The sequence below is a fragment of the Hordeum vulgare genome, chromosome 3H, assembly GCF_904849725.1.
Source record: "Hordeum vulgare subsp. vulgare chromosome 3H, MorexV3_pseudomolecules_assembly, whole genome shotgun sequence".
Lineage (NCBI taxonomy): Eukaryota > Viridiplantae > Streptophyta > Magnoliopsida > Poales > Poaceae > Hordeum > Hordeum vulgare.
This window is the reverse complement of record NC_058520.1, coordinates 219,665,654-219,671,919: the sequence shown is the minus strand read 5'-3', so window position 1 is coordinate 219,671,919 and position 6,266 is coordinate 219,665,654. Positions and strand designations below refer to the sequence as shown.

The 6,266-nt window shown below is 41.7% G+C and overlaps 1 long non-coding RNA gene across 1 annotated transcript; it reads right to left on the bottom strand.

The window, feature by feature from the left end:
* Positions 1-510: 510 nt before the first annotated feature.
* Positions 511-1,588, bottom strand: LOC123443556. Its single transcript, XR_006630719.1, has 3 exons — positions 1,193-1,588; positions 855-1,032; positions 511-732 (listed from the first exon to the last, which is right to left on the bottom strand). It is a non-coding gene; the product is annotated as an uncharacterized LOC123443556 (long non-coding RNA).
* Between the last annotated feature and the right edge of the window lie 4,678 nt (positions 1,589-6,266).

Genomic DNA, 6,266 nt, shown 5'->3' with positions numbered 1-6,266 from the left:
GCTAATTATAAAGGTAATTCAAGGATGGATTTTAAAAGCATCTGGCTTGGAGATATAAGCTAACAAAACAGTAGAGAAATAGTGAAATTCTAAAAACTGAAATGTTTTGTGGTTCATATTTTTTTTCCATACTAGGATTCAAATTTATTTTCTTTAATGTGCAACCTCCATGACCACATGCCACCCTCTTCGTCAAACGGTTATGGAGTTTATCGCCTCCATAATTCACGCAAAGCTCTATCTCTACATGTTTGAAACATCTCTACTAATAGCACGACACACACGAGGCTTCAAATTACCCGATGTTGTCCAAACAAAAGAGAATTCCACAAGTGGAATCTTACTACCCAGATTATGGTATCTAAAAGAAACTCCTAACTTCCCTTTTTTTGTCGAAGCACGTACATGTGAGTGTGTAATGCCAGAAATGTGTTTATCGTGAACAAGAGGTAGTTTATCTTTTCTCTACCCTACTAACAACCCTATCCTGCAAGACAATGATGAAAACAATTCTGAAAAAACTAAGAAGATATCATTTAATTAGTTTAAAAAACATAGCAAAATACAAGTGGTTGTCACAAAACAAGCAAAGTATGTGCATCACTTATTCTATGTTGTTCTTGCATCGGGCAAAACATATATTTTGTTTTTCACCAAATAGCTGTGTTCCTTTTGCTCCCTCCCTCTCGGCCACCACGTGCACACTTTCTTCTACTGTTTCCATGTCCCCACCTGTACAAAGACATGAAAATTATTCTAAATCTGTGTTATATATTTCGGCAAAGAAATTTTGTGCGGTGACAGCAGATTAAACTACATATCTTAGAGGAAGTTATTTTCTATAGAAGGCATACCTTTCGTGCCCATTCCTCTCCATTTACAAGCAAACACCAATTCAGTATATTTGCAACAAGAAAACATGGCACATGAAAAAAAGTTAGATTAGATAGAATTGGTAATCAGTAATAATATACTCCCCCGACGGGACCTCCTCTTCCGCAACGTCCTCTGTGTCTTACTCATCAGTGGCCCCTGAAATGAAGCAGCTAGACAATGTCACTGATTAGTTAACACATTGTCATCTCAGGAAGTTTGAATGTGAATGAATGATATGTGCTACAATAGCAGCATAATTTAGATTACAACAGTTAATAGGGAGATGAATGTTGGACAGTAATTTATATCCACCCACCCTCATGATTCTGTGGGGACTATTTCTGCAGGTTCGACATTGCTTGTCGCATCGGCGGGGTCTCGCTATGTGTATGGGACATGCGGTACAAGCCGTCGAGTGAGTCCATCCTCTTGATGCTCTTCCCCGAGCTAAGTTTATTCGTGATGTATGCCCGCTTTGTCGTGCCATCAACATATAACCAAAATAAGAGAAATTCAGCAGTAAAGATAATTGATGCTCATGATCAATTGGTCATGAACTCCAGGTGAAAACATAATCTAATCAAATGCTTACAGCAGCAATAGGAACACTCAGCGTCTTAGGTTGGCCATAGTGGGGGTATCATAGCTAGTAACATAGTCTTGGGACTAGCAAACATGGTGATGTGGCAAGTAATTAAAGAAGAGAGAGAGAGGGGGTTATAGTAACATAGGTAGATACCGTATCATGTTAAATGCTATGCTATTATGTGTCATGCATGTCAATAAATAAGAACACCTATGATACTAGTTTATGATATTATGTACTATGAAGGTAGTATCATACAATAGTAACATATGCATGATAGAACAACTTATATCCTCTCGTTTGGACAATGACCACAACATTCTGATTCATCGCCCAGATGGATCAGACCAGACATGAGTCTAAGCATAGCAGACACAGTAAACAAGCATGGATGAGTAGGCACATCAAGGCTGAGGCAGGTGGTACTCATGCTAAGTGGTTTCAACTATTTACTTTCACAAGCATAAGTGATGCAAAGAAATGGGTTCAGCTACCAAGAACATGTAACATTTGAATCATTATTGTCCTAATGAACTAAAAGAGAGCAGGAGTGAGAGAGTGGGTTTGTATCAATATGCTCAAGGGGTCGTTGCTTGCATGACAGTTCTGAAGATAGTTCGTATCTTGATCACTATCAACAATCAAAACGCTGGAACATTATCTACAGAGAGGGAACAACAATCGGAAATAGGAAAAGAACAACATTTACTTCACGGAAATGCAACACTATGATGCATGATCATAACATGGCAACATGTTGTTGATTGAGTTAATGCATGTAGAAACCATATTAAATGAAGTTGGTTTCAAGCAAAGGTTCAAATTTAAACTCCATATGTGGTTATTTAATTGTCATTTATACAAGTTGTCCAAACGAGAGGATATAAGTTGTTCTATCATGACAGAAAATGCCATAAACAGATTCATTGAATTTTTTGATAATTTTTTATATCTTGCATATGTTACTCCCCACTATGAGCAGCCTTATAGGCTCCGGCCCTGCGCCAAGACCAAGAGTATAATTAAGTTCACACATACAACGAGGTTCCACAATAAAAAGCAGCACTGAGTGATTTTTATCAGTGGGTGTTTCGGCAATTTAAGAATCAGCATAATCCATACATGAGAGTACAACAATAATCAATGCTATAAGTATTCATCTAGCTAAACTTGCAAAAAAGTCTCATCTAGGTAAAATGCAAACATCTAACTACAAGACCTTTATGCCACCGCCACTTGCCGGATTTCCACCGGCGACCTCCTGTGCATACTTGCTTAATCCCACGGTCCTACCACCTCCCATTGTCTGTTGCGCACCAGCCAGTCTCCCATCTGTCCGTTGCCAGTCTTCATCAGTTTGTGTGATGCGTGCTCCTCAACAGAGACAGATTACCAGAACGCAACATATATATATATATATAGAGAGAGAGAGATATTACCAATGCAACATGAAGAGACATATTGGAAGTAGACCATCGTTGTGATCTCTTTCTTAGGCCACCACTACTCCATCGTTCCTGGACACTTATGCTCTCACGAGACATGGGAAAGTGGCCGACGCTGGGCGAGGGAAACAGAGGGTGCCAGGGTTGACCATTTATTGGTGGATCACGCACGCGACCGGTAGCCACCTGAAGAGTATTCGCCCTCTCGTGGTGCTGGAGGTCCTCCAAATCGCACATCTCCAGCGACTCCGACCGGACGGGGCTTGCAAAATCCACCGGCCACATCAATTGATCTCGTTCGCGGATCGTAGGGAGGAGGAGCAAAGGCTGACCGCCCACAAGAGGGAGCAATCAAGGATGGGTGCGGGCGTGTGGCTGCAGATGAAGAAGGGGATCCAGCGGCGGAGGAGAGGGAGGGTGTTTATGAGATGAAGTGAAAAAGGAAGGGTCGGGGGTGAGAGACGGGAACGACCGAACGAGGACGAGGGTGTCGGGGGAGATTGGAAACGTGGGACGAGGTGTTCATGGGGTCGTGGTTGTTTCCCTTTTTTTCTCACTACTTCTTCTCACATGGGATGAAACGGGATGCGGGCGATCGAACGAAGCGGGGGGAGGAAGAAAGAGATTTATATAGGGAAAAACCTCCTCGGTTCGAAACCAGCCCGCCCCCATATCGCCCCCATTTTTGTCTCTACTTTATTTTTGTTGTTTCTTCCTATTTTCACACACGGTCTCCACACCTCAACTCTGCCACCTCACCACCAGAGGCCTGCTGGTCATTGGCAGTGGTTGGCTCACCTCGTCCCCCCTGCTGTTTTATTTCTTTTGTATATATTTAGAAAATGCTCAAAATTCCAGTAAAATGTTGTGTTTTGCAAAATTTATTTAAATTTCAACCGTGCATCGGATTAGAACAATTTATATATGAAACTTGACTAAAATTTTGTGTATATTCACAATATTCAGCTTTCAACCATTTAAAAATGTTTAAAGCTGTTGTTTATATTAATTTTCTTAAATGCCATGTTAATATGATTTATTTCATAACTAAATAACAGTAGCTCCGATTAAAATGATGTACATATGTATCTTGACTAGAAAAATGCGTAGAATAAAATGGTGAAACTTATTTTGCTATTTAACAACTCTAAATGTGTTCTAGGTAGAACAATATCAAAATCTTAATTTGCATATGAGATTGTTTCGAAAATACTATATGTTGTGTCCGATCTCATTTAAAATGCCAAGACGGATAGTTTATTTACGCTTCACCTCTTGTCATGTTAAAAACATTCAATATTGTCTTGCACTTAAACGAGAGGGAACTAAGTAATTTAACTATGAACTTTTGTCAATATGCAACTCGTTGCATATTGAGCTTCACTTAATATGTAGAAATTGATTATTATGCTTTATCGTGACTTGCATAATTAAATGGACATGCATCATAATTGCTTGCACATCATGTCATGAATATGGTATGGTGTTTATCTTGTTGTGACACCCCAAACGTAATGAGCTATAGTAACCTATGTAATCAAACTAGAGTGATCACAAGACTAAGCTAATCCATTTTTTAAACAGTGCATAATCACATTGAATCAAATCTCACTTCAAATCCCTTCTGAAATTCAAAATTCAACTAATAAATGATTTAAATATTTTGGCAAAACTAAAAACAAAAATCATGATGGGGTTACAAATATTCACCTGATATTTATAAAAAATGTAACAAACTTTTTACAAAGTATTTTAATGTCTCAAAACATTTATAACACATGCCAAATTATTGTTTAATTGCCCTTTTGAATTATATGAATTTCAAACTTATTTCAATTGCCCCCAAAACTTGTATAGCAGTGTAAAATAAATATTGGGCCAAACTCCATAATTTACAAAGTCTTTTGTTGAGGAAGTAAACTAAAACCGTAGAAATAAATTAATAAAAACCTGAAAAGGTAATAGAAAGGAAAGCCCCTCCCCTTGTTTTCCCCTCGGCCTTAGCCTCCTAGTCGGTCCAACGCACCCCACTCACCCCAACCTCCTGCTACAGGGAGGTAGGAGGATCGTGGCGGCCATCTGGCCATGCCCTTGCTGGTGAGGGCACGATGCCAGCCATCCCGCGTCTATATAACGTCGGCACCCTCCCTCCGCGCGAACGCTACCCCGCTTCCCTTTGTAGAAGTTAATCATGTTGTTTCTTTAGGATTAGGAAAGAAAGCCAAACCGAGTCCTAGTAGTATTAGGATTCCTAGTCCTAGTCTATTTCCATAGTCCCTTGTGAACGTGTATAAAAGACACCCTAGGGGTGTTGATTGTAACACCAGAAAAATGAAAAGCAATACAAAGCAAAGGCTCGACACGGGCCTTTAGCCATCAAATCCATCGATCAGTTTTATTCGTGTCGCTAGTTACGCAAGTTCCGTCAAGTAGCCGGTCGAAGCAAGAATCGCATAGGCACGCCTATACAGCTGCATACGCACGTTCAAAAGCCAACAATTGGTATCTAGAGCCTCGACGATCTACGATCTACGATGACGGACATCGACGTTGAGTCGGTCAAGTCCGGCAAGGGCGGTGCCAAGGCGAACAAGAACGGCGACAAGGTGAAGAAGGGCGTCAAGTCAGAAACCAGTGGTGCGGGAACGAGCGGCGCCAACGTCCACGTGCATCGCAACATCCCCATCGAGTACCGGATGCTCACCGACGCCAACTATGGCATGTGGGTGGTGAAGATGAAAATTATTCTCCGAACCCTTCGAGTGTGGCAGGGAATCACGGACGACGACGTCGATGACGAGTCCGACGAAGGTGCCATGGCCGCCATAGCATAGTTCGTGTCGCATTCCGTGCTAATGACATTGGCGGAGTTCGAGACGGCAAGAGAGGTGTGGAAGACACTCAAGAAGATGAGGATCGGAGAAGATCGCGTCACCAAGGCTCGGGCACAAGTGCTGAAGCGCCAATTTCACAAGTTGCAGATGGAGGAAACTGAATTGGTGAACGACTATGCCATGCGTCTTACTACTTTGGTGGGAGAGATCCGCGCGCTTGGTGCAAAGCTCGATGAGACCGAGATTGTGGAGAAAATTTTCAATTCGGTGACTGATAAATTCACGTACATCATCGGCACGCTCGAGCAGCTTTATGACATCGACGACATAACCATAACGGAGGCAATCAGACGCTTGCGGACATGCGAAGATAATGCTCGTGGCTGTCAGAAAGGCAAAGGAGGAGGTAGCAACCTACTCATGTACTCGCGTGCAGATTGGGAGGCCCCAAGTAGCAAAGGAAGGCGTGATGGTGGCGAAGGCTCAAGCAACGTGAAGCGCGATGGACAAACCAGAAAAGGCAAA